This window comes from Talpa occidentalis, unplaced genomic scaffold (genome assembly GCF_014898055.3).
Source record: "Talpa occidentalis isolate TD23 unplaced genomic scaffold, MPIMG_talOcc4v2.1 talOcc4.3, whole genome shotgun sequence".
Classification (NCBI taxonomy): Eukaryota; Metazoa; Chordata; class Mammalia; order Eulipotyphla; family Talpidae; genus Talpa; species Talpa occidentalis.
In genome coordinates, this window is record NW_023603184.1 from 102,165,019 (window position 1) to 102,183,077 (window position 18,059).

At 37.7% G+C, this 18,059-nt stretch overlaps 1 protein-coding gene across 4 annotated transcripts in view; it reads right to left on the reverse strand.

Moving 5' to 3' along the window:
* METTL8 (methyltransferase 8, methylcytidine) overlaps positions 1 to 18,059 on the reverse strand; it is a 213,352-nt gene that overhangs the window by 173,224 nt on the left and 22,069 nt on the right. The window lies entirely within an intron of this gene.

Sequence of the window (18,059 nt, forward strand, 5' to 3'; positions counted from 1 at the left end):
CATCATGCTATTTTGCTGCCTGCAGATTCCCAGTGGGTCTCAGATATCAAATTGGAAAGACCAAATTCCTTACTGTACTGTTTAGGACTCTTTAGGGTCTTGCTCTCATTTTATTTTTTTTAATACTCTCCTTGTCTGAATGTTGTTGTAGTCATGCTAGTTTTTAAATTTCCCTTAGTATTTCATGCATCTGAAGAATGTTTGGCAAATCTGATACCATTTATAGCCTGATCCACTTTCTCTCCACACTGGATTACTTTATGGTTATATCTAGACATCAGATCATGCCTTCGGTAAATATTTCAAGCTCTCTAAAAGAGATGGGAATTTTTATTAAACATAACCAAAATATCACTTGATCACTAAAACTAACCATACTTTCTTAGAATCATCAGATTTCCTCAATTGCCTCATTAATTTTTTTTTTTTTTGAGAATTTTACCATCAGTATCCAAACAAGGTCCATATTTTACATTTGGTTGATGTTTTTCTTAAGTCTCTTTTAAATTATAGGTTCCCCCTCTCTCCTTTTTTTCACTTATAATTTATCTGTTGAAAGAACTGGGTCATTTGTCCTATAGTTTTCCACACTGTGGATTTGGTGATTGAATCCTCACACTGTGTAAATCATGTTCTTTAGCTCCCCATACTTCCTATAAAGTAGTAGTTAGGTTTTTCAGCCTTATCTGATAGAAATTTCTATGATGATGGAGATATTTTATGTCTCCATACACTGAGTATGACTCAGGGACTGAATTATTTTCTTTTCCTTTAATTGATTTTAAATTTACTTAACCATAATAACTACTTCCTACCAAATTGAATGGCACATAGAGGTTAATTTAAATTTAAATAGACACATGTTCCTAACAGCTTCTGTATTGAATTCAGGTTGCTTGTTTACCAAAAATACTCTATAAAAGGTGATATTCCACTTTTGGAAAATGTCTGGTTATACCTGTAATGCTAGCAAACCTAATGTTTGCAACCCTTTAAAGAATTAATGGATCATATTCTATTTTTATCATTCCTCCTTTATTTATTAGCTTAAATATATCAAGAGACACTTTCTCTCATAAACAATTTGATTGTCCTATGGAATAATTCATGCAGGAAAAGCAGAATAAATGCTGATCCATTCCATTTTTCAGAAAAATTGTTTGGTTTCCTAATATTCTCCGAAGATGATCGATAATTTTTGTTTGTTTTGTTTAATATAATAATAAACTCATTGGTTTTAATGTATTTTATGACTTTGCATTTATTATTTATCTTGAGGCTTGAACCAAGGGAATCATCTTTGAATCAAAGGAAGTTTTTCAAATTGACTTCTCAATCCTTTTGTCACAACCCCCACTACTTTTTCATTGTGTCCTTGCTTTCTAATGTGGCAATTATTCTGAGCTTGGTTCCTTTTGGTGGGAAGCTGTATTTAGATACCACAGTCAGAGTGTAAGAGTAGCTCAGTGATACTGGGTTAATCATTGTTCCTATGTCGAGTCTTTCCAGTAAATAGAATTAGGGAGAATTTTTTAATAGGAAATACATCAAGCATTTATACTTCAAATTCAAATTTGTGGTTACATGGCTTTTCTCAGCCTCTCTGATTTTATATTTATAACCTTTTCATGTTCAAAATCTGAGCTCCAATAAGCTCATATAATTACTTTGTTTCATCCTATCATATACATTAGAGTTTAGAAAAGCTATACCCCTGTTACTACAGACAATATTACTAACTGGAAAAATTTAAGTTTGTTTGTTTTGCTGTTATTTTTGTCTTAGGGTAGATCTCAAATTATTATGTTTTAAAATACTTCGAAACAGTTCTCTGTATGGTGAAGTGACCCGCCCAATCCACAACTAAGTTCATTCATTTCATTTTTAATTTACACAGTTGTTTTATTAAATCATGTAAAGTATGTACATGATTCTGAAGTCAAATCTCTAAATAAATAATTTTAGAGATGTCTGGTCCTAGCATTATTCCCTTCTTTTGTCCTTTCCATCTCTCTGGGAAATTTTTTAAAAATCAAATGGTTTTTCTTCCGCTTAAACTCGTCAATCTGCAACTTAAAAAACAAACACAGGGCCTCCCCTGGTGGCGCAGGAGGTGAGCACTGGGCTGCGAAGATCCCCCGCAGCCTCTGCAGCATCGGTTTGATCCCTGGCCACCAGAGGAGGGTCCCACATGGCGCGCAGACCTCTCCTGCCATGCCCGCTGCTCCCCTCAGCAGTGTACCTCAGTCCTTCTGCCTGTTTTGCTCCCCACTCTGGCTCTGGTGAATTCTCTCACCCTCCCACGCTTCTGACTGTACCCAGTGCTTGTATAAATAAATAAATAAATCTTAAGAAACAAACAAACAAACAAACAAACACATCACGTACCTTGAACTACAAGTATTCTTATTTCAGCAGGGCTTATCCATCCTTTATCTTTTCATTTTATTTCCCCAAAGTGAGGATGATGGCAGTAATGATGCCAGTGACAGTTTGCAGAAGTGTGATTCTGGTTAGCGGTTGAAAATACAAGTTGTTTCATTCTAGTTTTTATGCTTATTAGAATCACAAAGTATATCTGAAACCATTTCCTATTTTCTACTGATAGTTCTTTTGCTCTCTTATAATCAAAATGGTTGCAGCAATGAAATAGCAGCATCAAATCTCACATAGCCCCAGTTGGAAATTCAGGACCATACATTTACTGAATTCTGGAGAAATACATCATTTGGGAAAATAATTTAGTCCATTATCCTGCTAGGTCTGCACCTAATGCATTTTAGGTAACTATTACCATGATCAACACCAAAAAATATACTAGTAATAAAGCTTTGTGTGTGGAACCATGAACACTCACCACAGATCTGCAATTACACAGGGTGTATTTGAAAGAGCCCCAGCAACTGATATGTTCTGCAATCTGCTACACATTAAAAAAAATCTTTATGAGATAGAATTCACATACCGTAAAACTCACCATTTGAAATTATACAATTCACTCTTCTAAAGTACAAACACAAAGTTGTGCAACCATCAGCATTATCTATTTCCATAACATTTTAATCACTCCGAAAGGAAGCACTGTACCCACCAGCATTTGTTCCTCATTCCCCACTTCCTAAGCCATGGCAACCACTAACCTACTTTCTGTCTCTAAGCATATGCCTATTTTTAACATTCCATGTAAATGGGATCATACTACATGTGGCCTTTTGTGTGTGAGTTCTTCTGATTCTGTTTTCTAGTTTTGTCCATGTCACAGTATGTATCAGTATTTCATTCCTCTTTTTCCCTCTTTTTTTCAATGATGATAAAAAACACATAACCTAAACTATACCATTTTAGCCATTTCCAAGTGTACAGTAATGTTATTCAATATATGATAACAGTAATGTTATTCTTTCACATCAGCATTTCCCCTAATAAACTCTTTGGACATCTAATCCTGTCATGGGTCTGCCTTTTGGAGAACCCTGACTAACATACCATGCAATAAAAACTAGCGAACATTAATAAACCAAGTGAGGTTTCTGTGACAAAGAGGGGGATGGGAGAGAGAAATGATCAAGAGGATATAAGGAATGATGGTAGGGAAAAACAAAAAAATAAATGAAGATAAAGAATACAAACAAAACAAAATACTATGTAAAGAAATATAAACCTTGGAAAAATGAATTAGGAAATAAGTTTTTTAAATGATATTTTTAAAAGGTAGGATTTGAACTGCCTAGTTTGTCATAGTGTTTCTACTCAGTGAAAAAAGCAATGATTTTTGAGTCATATAAATCATACTTGGATTTGAATATCAGTTCTGCCACTTTGTAATTTTGTTGTTATTTATCCTTCCTCTGACTCAATTTACTCATCTGCAAAAAATAAACAACAGTGCTGTCTGGGGAGACCATTGTCCTGAAAATTAAATAAAATAAAAGCATCTAGAAAAGCTTGGCACAGAGTGGCAGCTCCTCAAATGTTAGTTTCCTTCCCATATCCCACCAGTTGGTACTTGACCACAGCATCATGCTCAGCTAACTATGCAAAAGTAAGCACTACTTTCATTGTAGGGTGAGTCACACACTCTTCATAGGAGTAAGAAGAGAGGTAAGTGCAGATATTTCTCATACTTGTTACTTAGGATCCTCTTACCTATCCTGGCCCAGCCATTGCCCTCTGAGGTTCCAGGAACCTGGAGAGATGAGCCTTTCTGATGAGGCTGCAGCTCAGAGAAACACACCAGGAGAACCCAGCCTGTGCTAGCAAAGCTTCTCTTCCTTCTCACCTTATTAGAATTTTTCTCATGCTTTGAAAAGGCTCCTCTTTACCCCAGCCCCTGTTACCTTCCCAAGGACTTTGCAATCTACCTCCAGTTTTAGCAAATTTAGTACTTTCTTCTTTCTTTTTATAAATCTTTAAACAAAATCTGCTCATTTCTGTTGTTCCAACATACTTCATTGATCTTGGCATCACCCCAACTCTTTCTCTTCCCTTCCACTGGCATTCTAAATTACAAAGAGTCTTTGTGTTAAGAAGGAGTTTTGAAGAAAATCTCTAGCTAGTCCTGGTATAGCCCTACTCCAGCAAAAAACATATACTAGTGGTGAATGTAGAATATGGGTATCTATATTGCTGTGTGGAAAAGACTACAAAGTTAGGGCCTCCCTGGTGGTGCAAGGGGTTAAGTCTCAGCACTAACTGCAGCCATTGAGGCACCACATGAGTTCGATCCTCAGCTGCTCAGGGAGCTAACCCATATGGCATAGCAGACCTCTTCTGTCTTGCCCACTGCTCCCCTCAGCAGTGTATTTCAGTCGCTCCACCTGTTCTGCTCCCCATTCTGTCTCTGGTGAATCCTCTCACCCCCACCTCTGGCCTGCATGCCAGTTATTGTATGCATAAATAAATAAAACAAATCTTTAAAAACAAGATTATAAAGTTATTTTTTACCTGTTCAAAAATGCATAAAAAATACAAGTTTAATTCTATAAACTTTTATTTTAAAACCTGAACTCTAAACTCCCTGTTGGCTAGACATATCCTAAAAAGCATTTAATTGTGGGAATTATTGCCTAAAGGAAAATGACCTTTACTGCCATATTAAATTAAAACATCTGCTAAGGCATGGGGTTCTGTGTGAAAAATGACAGTAGGGTGGCCCCAAGGCCTACCTTTTATGATGCTGTGCTCCTATCCTAGCCTAATAAACTCTGTCTTAAAAGGTCCACTACCTGTAAAATTTGGAATCATGGTCTCTAATGGGAGTCTAATTAAAATGTTTAGTAAATGAAGAACATCTTTTTAAAAAAATCACAGAGACTATCACCTCTTAGCATCTGATTAAAATCTCTGGGAGGATCTTTGGGCCAAGTGTCACTATTTAATTCAATAATGAGCTATGCTAAGTAGTGGGGTCAGAGAGTAAAAATGTGGCCAGAGTGGCTCATCCTCCAGGAGGCTACAGTGCTCAAAGATGGGGGCCATGTGCTGAGCAGATACCTGCCAAATGTGTCTGCTGCATCATTTGCTAGAGATTTAGCTATCCATCAAAGTCATGATCAACTTCCACAAAGCAGAATTTGCACTGGCATTAGCTGCTCAGGACAACAGTTCCCAGCCATCTTTGCATCTAAGTGTGGTTCCCCAATGGAAGGTGGGCAGAAATGACTTCACAACAGCAGACCTAGCTGCCCCCACTACCTCCTACTTCATCTATACTTCATGCCTGCTCTCCTTCTGCCAGTTGGAGGCAGAGATTATGAAGGCTTACACACAGGTGGGCAATATTTTATGTGAAGGGCTAGATAGTAAATATTTGTCTTTTAGTCTCTGTCGAAATTATTCAACTGCCTAAATGCAGCCACAGGTAATACAACAAACAGGTATCACTGTGCTGCAACAAAGTTTCATTTCCATAAACAGGCAGTGCTGGGCAGGACTTGGTCCCGCTGTAGTGCTGCCTTTGTAGAATGATCTTGGGTACACTATGCAACCTCTCTGAACCTCAGTTTTCTCTTCTGTGAAATGAAGATGTTGAATTTGATCTCAAAATTCTCTGATAACTGCCCAATTCCACAATTTCAGCCTATCAGCTATTATTTCCACTCAACTTCTAGCCAGGATGTATTTCCATGTGTACGTTCTTTTTAAGAGATAGGTAAAATTCTGATGACCTTATTTCACAGCATCTTTTAAAAGTCAGAGAAAATTATACCAAAATATATATCAATTAGCCTATATTGCCCAACTTTAGGGGAAAGTGGAAGAGAAAACTGTCAGGAAAAGAAGAAAAGCGTTGGGTACTTCTACAATTTACAGAACTTAACAGATTAAATACAGTCAGCATGTTAGTGAATGAGTTCCAAGTATACATTCTCATTGAACCAGACCACAGGGTGTTGAAGCTTGATCACAGCCATCACACAAGAGGAAAATTGAAAGTCTTTCTTTGGGAACTTCACAGCATCATTTATTAAATAAGCACCCTGGGAACTAAAGAATTATTTAGCTCAACACGCAGTGAGACACATCAAGAAGAGAAGGATGACAACATGAGTCCTCCCAACAATTGAGCAGTTTGCTCAGTGGAGGGATCTTAATGTGTTTAAAAAAAAAAAAAAAGAAAGAAATATCAGCTATAATGATAGTAATAATAACTGAGATTTATATTTGTGTTTAGGTAGCAACCTACTTTCAAGGAGCTCTAAGTACATTAACACTGTCAACTCCACATTGGTGGAGTAAAAGCAAATGATATACTGCTATGTTTATTATGCATATAAAAAATTTGTGAAGGCATTTATTCATGTCACATTTCTATGTGTCCCAAGTCTCAATATATGCACTATGATTTCAGGGGACATATTTTACTGAATATTGCATAGTAGTTATTCCACCTCAAAAACAAAACAAAAAAATAGTAGTAATTATTTCTGTTCCTAAATATAGGAACAAAAAACTCACTTTTCAAATATAAAGTTCCACGTTATTTTAATTCTTACAATAATCCAAAGATTTAGGCTGAATTCATGATTCCCTTTACATGGCTCAGGAAATTGAATCATAGGGAGGTTAAATGCAAGACCAAACTCACTTAGCTCCTACTAGTAGCAGAAAGAATGCCAGAGTCCATGTCTCCTGATTTAGAAAATAATTCCTTATGCTGTTCATAATAAGCAGAAGTTTCATTCTGGACAACTTAAGTGAATAGGACCAGTAATGTGTTTTCATAAGTTGTATTCTAATGCCCATATTTCCTTATATTGACATCAGCTGAAGGGTTCATCTGTGGTAACTGGTAATATAGAAAGTGTCCTATTTTGGCCACAAAGCAATACTGGGAGGGTGTAACAGGAAGCAGAATGACTTAGGAGCTAAGAAGGGGTCATTACTGTTTTTCTCTAACTCTTCCCAAGAAGATGTGATCTTTCAATCCAACAAAGCAATCACTAATCTCAACACAGACAAGAAGTAATGGCTAGTTTCCCCATCCAGAATACTCTCTTGCCACCCAGTTAATCCCAACTCAGCCTCCAGCTTTCATTTCAAGCACCACTTCCTTAAGGAAGACTTCCCTGACTACTGGCCCTTCTTAATGTGCTGTAATGTTCACACTTAATTTGGTTTAGCAATTATATATTCACCTCATTGATTATGTGATTATTGTCATTGTCCTCAGTTAAAGAGGTTGAAAGCCTCACAAGAGCAGGAATCTTGTCTGATTTTGCTCATCACTGTATTCCCAGAACTGAGCAGAGTCTCTGGATACAAAACAGGCACTCAATTAATATGTATTTGAATAAATCTAGGGATGGATGGATGGATAGAATAAGGTGTAAGATTGAAGTGGTCAGGTAAAATGCAGCATTCTTGCCCAGTTAAATTTGAATTTCAGATAAACAACAAATAATTGCTTAGCATAAGTGTGTCCCATAAAATATTTGGTACCAATACATACTAAAAAATTCTCATTGATTATCAGAAATTGAAATTTAATTTATTTTTTTTTATTTTTTTTTTTGAAATTTAATTTATTTTTATTTGTTAAATCTAAATGTTGAAGCCAGGAAGAACCTTGGAAATGATGGTTCAAATCTTTCATTTTAAAGACAAAGAAAATGGGCCTCCCCGGTGGCGCAGTGGTTGAGTGCTGGGTTGCGAAGCTGCCTGCAGCCTCTGCAGCACCGGTTTGATCCCCAGCCACCAGAGGAGGGTCCCACATGGTGCGCAGACCTCTCCTGCCGCCCATTGCTCCCCTCAGCAGTGTACTTCTGTCCTTCTGCCTGCTCTGCTCCCCGCTCTGGCTCTGGTGAATTCTCTCACCCTCCCACGCTTCTGACTATATCCAGTGCTTGTAGAAATAAATAAATAAATAAATAAATAAATAAATAAATAAATAAATAAATAAATAAATAAATAAATAAATAAATTTTTAAAAATAAATAAAGACAAAGAAAATGAAACCAAGAGGCATGAGTCTCAAGGGAGATTTTTCCTTAATGGTGATTGTAAATGTGATCATAAAGTCTTTGAGTTTTGGTCTTTCTTTCTAGTTCATTTAATTCCTACAGAGGAAGGCATAGCCAAGAGAGAGAAAGAGAGAGATGCGACATCTCTGAAATCTAGTTGTGCCTAAAGCAATTCTAGAACTTTTCACTAGCATGAATCAATAAATTCCCTTTATCACTTGAGCTGGTGTGAATGGTATTTCTACCCTCTTTTAACCCTGAGAGTCCACCTAATATTACAAGTGCTTCCACATTTTCTTTTTCAAGTTGTACACTAATCATTATAGTGCCATTCACAAAGCAGAAACTCAGTAAATAATTTATTTAGTGAATCATAGCCTTGAATTAGGTTATCACTTTAATCATATTACCATTTAAACATTTTTATTGCCCATGGGGTTGGTTTTTTTTGGGGGGGCGGGAAGGAAGTTTGAGTTTCTTTGCTTAAGTATGACACAAAACTATATTATTATATTTTAACATATAACATAATGAAACCAGGGGTCAAATTATATACTTCTTTGCTTTCTGGGCACAGCTTGAAGACAGAGTATCCAGATTAAAGAAATATATATTTTCAAACTACTTCAATTCTTCTCCATTTTGCCCATTTTCTCAGAATAAGAAACTGAGATGTAGACTTCCATAGTATCTTTAAAAATAAAGCCAGGGGCCTCCCCGGTGGCGCAGCGGTTGAGCGCTGGGTTGCGAAGCTGCCCGCAGCCTCTGCAGCGCCAGTTCCATCCCTGGCTGCTCCCCGGCCACCAGAGGAGGGTCCCACATGGCGCGCTGACCTCTCCTGCCGCCCGCTGCTCCCCTCAGCAGTGTACTTCGGTCCTTCTGCCTGCTCTGCTCCCTGCTCTGGCTCTGGTGAATTCTCTCACCCTCCCGTGCTTCTGACTGTACCCAGTGCTTGTATAATAAATAAATAAAATAAATCTTTAAAAAAAAATAAATAAAGCCGGTATTTTAACATGAATAAATTCATGGATAATATATATATATTTTTTTTTCTTAATAGAGGCATGCTTTTATTTATTTATTTGTTTGTTTTGTTTATACATGCACTGGGTACAGTCAGAAGCACGGGAGGGTGGGAGAATTCACCAGAGCCAGAGCGGGGAGCAGAGCAGGCAGAAGGACCGAAGTACACTGCTGAGGGGAGCAGCGGGCGGCAGGAGAGGTCTGCGCACTATGTGGGACCCTCCTCTGGTGGCCGGGGAGCAGCTGGGGATCGAACTGGCGCCGCAGAGGCCGCGGGCAGCTTCGCAACCCAGCGCTCAACCGCTGCGCCACCGGGGAGGCCCGATAATATATTTTTAAAGCAAAAATCTCTGACACTGAAAAAAGTGTCAGAGAAAAAATGTTTCAATCCTTTCAATGATTTTACCTTGTTTTATATCTAATCCCTGAATCTCAGTATTATTAAAAGTGAATTTTCTTATCTCCATAACAAGTATGCTTTTCAGTTCCATCCACACTATGACCATTTGAATATATTTGATAACAGTAGCATATGAGAAATTTCAGTGGTTTTCCAACAAAATGTTATTTATCCTTCTTATTCATGAATCATTGTTATCTCAGACTTTTTTTTTTTTTGCACTTTCAAAACTAAAAGCCTTGAGATTCATTTCTGCTTTGAATTCCTATAACATTTAAACAAAACAGTGTGCAACTCACTTATTTGTCAAGATTTTGGTTCGTTTGTTTTCAAAATCTAAATTGTCACCATGTTTCCTTAGGTTTTAGGCTGTTAGAAACCACGGTAGAACATGGTCAAATCTCTTAGTGCCAGGGTTTGGATAGAGTCATTTGTACTGAGTTTCTGTAGTTCCCACACATCCAATACCATTTAGCAGAATTCTTTAAGCTTCCCACTGGGCTGGAAACACACATTTCTTCCTTGATATCTGATTGGGTTCTTTCAATCTCTTAGTGGACTGTGACTTTTATTACCTTCTTGCTAAACTTTCAAAGTCTTTTCATAAACTTTTTATATTTTCCATAAACTTTAAAATACATTTGCATTGCGGTAATATTGGTTTCTACCATTAAGCAGGGTTTTAGATGTGCAGCATTGTAATTCTACATCTATAGTCTTGAACTTTTGAGGCTGCTCTTTGTCCCCACTTCTTGTCACTGTTCTTCAGATCATAGGTTAAACCTTTCTCCAGACTGAGTGACTCATGGTCTTACTTGTCTATGACTTTGATCTTTGTCCACCCCTGTATCATAAGAATGACATAGAGAATGAAATAAATCTGAAAACAAGAGCTTGAGGAGCGATTTCCAAGACAGACAATAAGGTCTTTGAGAACTTGTCACTTAAAAAGAAAAATCTTTTGGGCCTCCCCGGTGGCGCAGCAGTTGAGTGCTGGGTTGCGAAGCTGCCTGCAGCCTCTGCAGCGCCTCTGCAGCGCCTCTGCAGCACCTGTTCGATCCCTGGCTGCTCCTCCTCCACCGGAGGAGGGTCCCACATGGCACACAGACCTCTCCTGCCACCCACTGCTCCCCTCAGCAGTGTACTTCCGTCCTTCTGCCTCTGGCTTTGGTGAATTCTCTCACCCTCCCATGCTTCTGACTGTACCCAGTGCTTGTATAATTAAATAAATAAATAAATGTTTTTTTAAAAAAAAAGAAAAATCTTTTTTCTAAGGTTGATCCAATTAAAATGACCTGGGATTTAATGCCTTCTGCCAAAAATTGTCTGAAAAATGGGGATGACGTCCACAGAGATTACAATTTAAATGTTATTTCTAGTGCTCACTGGCTCTCTCGACAAGGAGGAAAATGTTATGTATGTCCTTCTAAAAGCTATGTTTTTGAAAAGGCATCTTTTGATACTTGTACTTGGTTGCTGTTATTGACGAAGATGACCTATTTGCCAATTCTAGCAAATGATAGCAGTTTCCTGGGTTGAGAATACACTATAAGCTTCTGGGAAAGAGGAAAGATCAAAATATTAAAAGCAATTAACTTGAGGTAGTTTTGTAAAACAATGAATTAAAACTCTGAAGGGAACAGAGAATATAATAATTTATCTGCCATGGCAGTTTCTCTTTGTTATAAATGTCCTTATTTTTAACATGAGTTTCCAGAGTGCTAAACCAATTAAACTGAGGCTATGCTTAAATATTCATTCTTAAAACTTATTCTAAAACATAAAGTGAAGGCTGACTTAAAATTAACCTTTCCTGAAATAAATAATTTTGACTTTTTGCTAGGGAATGGAAGAGTTAACTACTATCAAACATGTATTTTCTCACAAAATGTACATTTACAATTTTTCAAAATCTAAACAGAGAAAGTAAAGGCAACTTGGTTTCAAAACCATAAAAATTCAAAGCTTAAGGTATCGTCTGGCTGATTTTTAAGGAGAATGTAATATTTTCATTATCCGCCTTTTATGTGTATATATATATATATATGTATAGTGATAAATTGTTGATTTTCTATGATTAAATTAAAAATTCAGGAAAGTAGTATGGGGGTTATCTCAAAACATGAAAAATGAATCTACCATACATTCAAGCAACTCCACTCCTAGGCACCTACCTGAAAAATTTGAAACACTAATTCAAAAAGGTAATGTTTATTGGAGTGCTATTTACAATAGTGAAATTATGGAAACAACCTAAGTGTCCAAAAACAGGTACATGGATCAAGATGTGGTCTATATACACAATGGAATAATACTCAGTGATCAAATCAGATAAACTCATGCCATCCCATTTGCAGCAACATGAAGGGATAATGCTAAATAAAATAACTCAGGAAAAAGATGGTGTCATTAAAGAGAACCAAACTACAGGTCTGATAAAGACAAGCTTAAAATCGAACACTTGAGGGTCTCCCTCGTGGCCTACGAGTTAAGTCTCAGCATGATGACCTGCTGTAGCCTGAGTTTGATCTCTGGCCAGGGAGCTGACCTACATATGGCACAGCAGACCTATCCTCTCTTGCCCATTGTTCCACTTAGCAGTGTATTTCAGTAATTACTCCTGTTCTGCTCCCCAGTCTGTCTCTGGTGAATCCTTGCACCCCTGGCCTACACCCCAATTCTTCTACAAAAAAAAATTCCAATCCTCGAAAACTGACTATAGAACTAAAGCAACAAGAGGGGGGAAGGGGCATAATAACAAAGAGAGAAGACAGCATATTGGACAGTGGGTGAAGGATTATCGGTGATTTGATGGTGGGTAAACTATGGTGGCAATACCTGATAGAGGTATCCTAATATTACTTCAGCTAAAAATATTAAATAAATATATTAAAGCAATAAATAAATAAATTTAAACTTCAACAATATGAGTCCAGGAGTAAAGCTTTTCTTGCCTTTTACGTACATTGGAAATTTTGGACTTGCTTCTACTAAAAATACTTTTACTAACCATATGGCACCGAATAAAAAAGAAAGGTTTTAAATGACATTGCAAGGCAGAGACACAAGAGGGCACTGTTACCAATGCCAGCAATCTGAGAGGTGATTTTATAACAACATTGTGAGGGTGGTAGGGAGAGATGGGCAGAAGGGAGAACAGGCAAGAATAGTGAGTTTTTATTTTTTTTAAGATTTTATTTATTTATACAAGAACTGGGGCAAATACAAATAAACTTGTATTTATTTATACAAGTACAGGTCAGAGGCATGGGAGGGTGAGAGAATTCACCAGAGAGAGTGGGAAGCAGAACAGGCAGACGGACCAAGGACACTGCTGAGGGGAGCAGAGGACGAGGCAGGAGAGGCCTGCCATGCCATGTGGGTTTCTCCCTGGCTGGCCGGGAATGAAACCTGAGCTGCAGAGGTTGTGGACAGCTTCACAGCGCGGCACTCTACCCGCTGTGCCACCAGGGAGTTTTTATTAATGACTGACAAATTCTGACTTCTAACCTCAGCTAAAACTTGCTTTAACATTTTTTATGCCAATTTAAAAGGTTTTTTTTAAACACTGCTTCAGTGGTGTTTGCTCTGTATAGCCACATTCCATGGAAAAGAAATAGTGATTATTTATAATACAAAGCACATAACAATAGCGATTGTAAATGGTCAGTAACTTGGTATAAATCACAAGTTGGATGTAGAGGTCAGTTTAGAAAATGTTGAACTGAAACCAAAAATGAGTACCCGTAGAATACCAAGAAGAAACTGGGGAAGCGAATAATAAGCCTCTCTTCTCATCCAAAACTGCGGTTCTGTAAGATGTCTGAGTTGGTGAGGCAAAAACTACCAAGTGCAGAAACAACGTGCTGGGTGTGGTTGTTTCTTGGTTTGTTAGAGAGTGTTTGCATATAGTGACTTTTTCCACCAGGATCTGTAGGGCCTTGATGTTTTATTCACCTGTAGTACATACAGTGATGTTTGGGTGTTTGGATTATAGATTATAGTGTTTTAAAGGAACTATGGTGATGGTTCATGGGTGAATTGGTGGTGGGAATTTTACAGGTAATACACCTGAAAGGAGAAAGCATACAAGCATACATTGTACAAAAATGAACAATGATTTAACATATATTACATTATATATATGTATAGTGTTTGAAAGACTCCAAAGTGACCCTCAAGTGCTGTTGGAACTGTGCCCTGTTTCAGGCCCTAAGCCTTCTCCAGAACCTCCATTCACTCCTGCTAACATGCAGTGAAATGAGACCATCCTGCCGTATGCCTGGGACCACAGGAAATAAATTGGCTACCATGACTGAGGGCCACATCACTGTTCCTTACTTTTGATATAGCTCCAGCAATTATTTGCCAACTGTTCAAAAGCAGCCCAGACTTATGCTAATAGCACAGACATTTTCTGCCTTCAGGATGAGTTTGAGAGGTAGGACATTATTGAAACAACAGAACCTCACAGAATTCTGCACAGATTTTAGGTAGCTGCTTATTCTTGCCAAAATCACTTAAATTTCAGGTAGGTTTAGTATACCTGGTTTTTTTTAGAGCTTGTTTTAGGCTTTAATTCTTCTTTCACAATTAAAACTAGTCTCTTTTGTCACATTAATCATTTATCTAGATTTCCAGATTTTATTTTCACATAGTCTAAGGTCTAGAGTTTCTGAAGAAACTGGAAAAGTACCCAAAAGTACCCTTCTAAAATTTATTCTGAAAGAAGTCATTGAAAAAAAAGATCGTATTTTATTTTTACTTGCAGCCTCTAAAATTATGTGTATGAGGGCCTCCCCCGTGGCGCAGTGGTTGAGCGCTGGGTTGCTTGCGAAGCTGCCTGCAGCCTCTGCGGCGCCTGTTCGATCCCTGGCTGCTCCCCGGCCACCGGAGGAGGGTCCTGCATGGCGCGCAGACCTCTCCTGCCTCCCGCTGCTCCCCTCAGCAGGTCCTTCTGCCTGCTCTGCTCCCCGCTCTGGCTCTGGTGAATTCTCTCACCCTCCTGCGCTTCTGACTGTACCCAGTGCTTGTATAAATAAATAAATAAATCTTTAAAAAAAAATAAAATTATGTGTATGAGTGAATTAACATTAAGAGCAACCAAGAACAAACACAGATGCCCATTTCTTCTCATATCAAGTAGATTTTTTTAAAAGATTGATTTATTTATGCATACAAGAGGTGGGGTACAGGCCAGAGGTGCGGGGCTGGGGGTTGGTAAATGGATTCACCAGAGACAGAGTGGGGAACAGAATAGGCAGACTGAATGAAATACACTGCTGAGGGGAGCAGTGGGCAAGACAGGAGAGGTCTGCTGCGCCATGTGGGTTAGATCCCTGGCCAGCCAGGTGCTGCAGTGGCTGTGGTTAGCTTCATGGTGCTGAGACTTAACCCTCTGCACCACAAAGGAGGCCCCTCAAGTAGATTTTTATGTTTTTACATATATAATAATAATTTATCTGTTATTGGTCTGTTATGGATCAGCTGCTATTAATTTAATGAAGTGGTTCCGAGGAAAAATATCCAGACCATTTTAGGATTGGCCAATATTGTATAGTATTTAAAAGTATTCCAAAGGAATTGGTTTGTATTACATTTTGGATTTTATTTGTAAGCCAGAGTCACATACACAATTGTCTATGAGCTTTTATGTGAACCCATCTAACAGGAATGCAGACATCCATTGTTCTGCGGATATTTCAGTTCAGAGCTGATTTTAAATTCCTGCATTCCTAGGTCTCCCTTTTATACCCAACTGAATTGAAACTCTTGAAAGAGGAGATTATCTGCTTCATGAAGTGTAAAATAAGTTTGTTTGAATCATCCAGATTATCTTCTTTAATTATTTTATCCAAGATATTCCAAAATCATCTATATATCAGCCTCCTATAAGGAAATTATTTAATCCCACCTTGGGTAGATATTATCTTTCTGCAGTTTTCTGTCACCATTTTACAACAAAATCCAGAATGGAAATGTAACAGGATGGTCCCCAGGAAAGGGGGAGGTTCCCTGCCCCACCCAAGGGAGGGTGGAGCTGAGCAGGAAGAGGAGAAGCAGCAGAAGAGACTGAGGAAGGAAGCAGGATGGAGCCAGGAGACCTGGAGGAGGCGCATGGAGCCTAGAGACATGTGAAGAAACTGCGCTTGTCTTTTGGTTGTGGACTGGGTGACACAGATGTGGGTGAGACCCGTGGAGAGGTGACAATGGCAGCTTTTATCTTGATGTTGATTTTGCTCTTTTCCTTCCGGGCTTGTCTGGTTGTTTCTGACCCTTTTCTGTGGGTCCCCACTGGAAGATGTTTTAGACTTGTGGTAGGCTTTGGGGCCTTGTTCTGGGCCGATCCCATATGGATGGACTTTTACCCACGAGGGGATGGGTAATTTTGGGTGCTTCATTTAGAAACTAGACTCTTTGCCTTACCTGTATTGTTTCCTAGTTTAATTAAAGTTCCTTCCCATTAAAGTCTCCTATGTTTTGTGTTGATGCGGCGGATGGCAGAACCCATTTAGAATAGGCAGGTTTGCGGGGCTTGGGCTGCCCCTCTCCCTGTCCTATAACAGATTCACACATGGAGTTAACAAAATATGTATTTATATTTATTGGACATTCATCAAACTTCTTTTGTTGACCTTTATGTATCTTGTTTAAGAAAACTGGTCATAAAAATATTCTCCTATAATTTCTCCTAAAAGTTTTAGCTTTGCTTTTTACATTTCAATCTTCAATTCAATGTGGAATAGAGATTCCTGGTGTGGTTTATAGTATGGAATCAAATTTCATTTTTTTTATATATATATATAACAAATTTTCCAGTTTTATTAGTTGACAAACCCTCCTTTCCTGAGTTATCTACAATGCCAGTTCTGTGATAGAACAAATTAATGTGTGGGTCTATTCTGGGTCCTCTCTATCCTCACACCCCTATGTAGTGGCTTAATTATTAGTGTTTTATATTAACTTTTGACATTTGGGTAAAGCATGTCCCCTCACTGTAATTCTTCAAGAGTAGCTTGGCTATTTTAACTACTACCATTCTATAGAAGCTTTTAGAAATCAGTCTGCCATATTTTATGCACTTGATCTTAGCCCAAAGGCCGAGAAGCGATAGTCTGCCATATTTTATGATGTGGCCAGCATTTTAATTGGAATTACATTGAATTTTTAGATCAATTTGAAGAAAATTTACACCCTTATGATACTGATTTTCTCTTCTTATTGTTACCATATTTCTCTTCACTTAAGTAAGTCCCTTTTTTATTTTAAATATTTTTCCTTTTATATATTTTTTTACATCATTTTTCATTTTTACACAATGTATGCATTTTTCATCTTGGTTATAGTCCCCATACAAGTCCCCTTGTTTTGATCCTACTCCCTCCCCCCCATAGCGTGTGGATAGTTGCTTGTTGATTTTGATTTTTGCTTTATTATAATTAGTCTTTTTCCTGGTCCCTTATTTATGTTTATAGCAGCACTATTTACAATAGCTAAGCTATGGAAACAACCCAAATGCCCCAAAATAGATGACTGGATCAAGAAGATGTGGTACATATACACAACGGAACATTACTCAGCAATCAAAAAAGATAAACTCAAGCAATTTGCAGCAACATGGATGGAGTTGGAAGGGATCATGCTCAGCGAAATAAGCCAGAAAGAAAAAGAAAAATACCAGATGGTCTCACTCATAGCAGGAATTTAAGTCCTTTTTTAATATCTTTCTATTGAATTTTATGATTTGCCTACTATAATGTTACATTTACATTGTTAGGTTAATTCTTACGTATCTATTGTTCTTTATAAGCAATATTATTACTCTTTGTTATTGGTATATAGAAATAAAAATTTAGTTTCTATATCTGTACAAAACAACCTTGATAAGCTCTTATTCACTATAATAATTTGTCTGTAACTTACTATCTTTCCTTATATTATTGTATAACCGAGATCCTCCAGTGGAATAAAAGTGATGAAATCATTGATTGTCCTAGCTTACAGGGAATCCTATTATTTCACTATTGTGTGTAGAGTATGCTAGGTACTTCTGAAGTTTCCTTCTATTCCTAGTTTACTAACCCACATATGTGAGAATTGTCCATATCAAAAAACCAAAACAAGTATTGGTGAGGGTGTGGAATAAAAAGGAATCCTCTTACACTGTTAGTAGG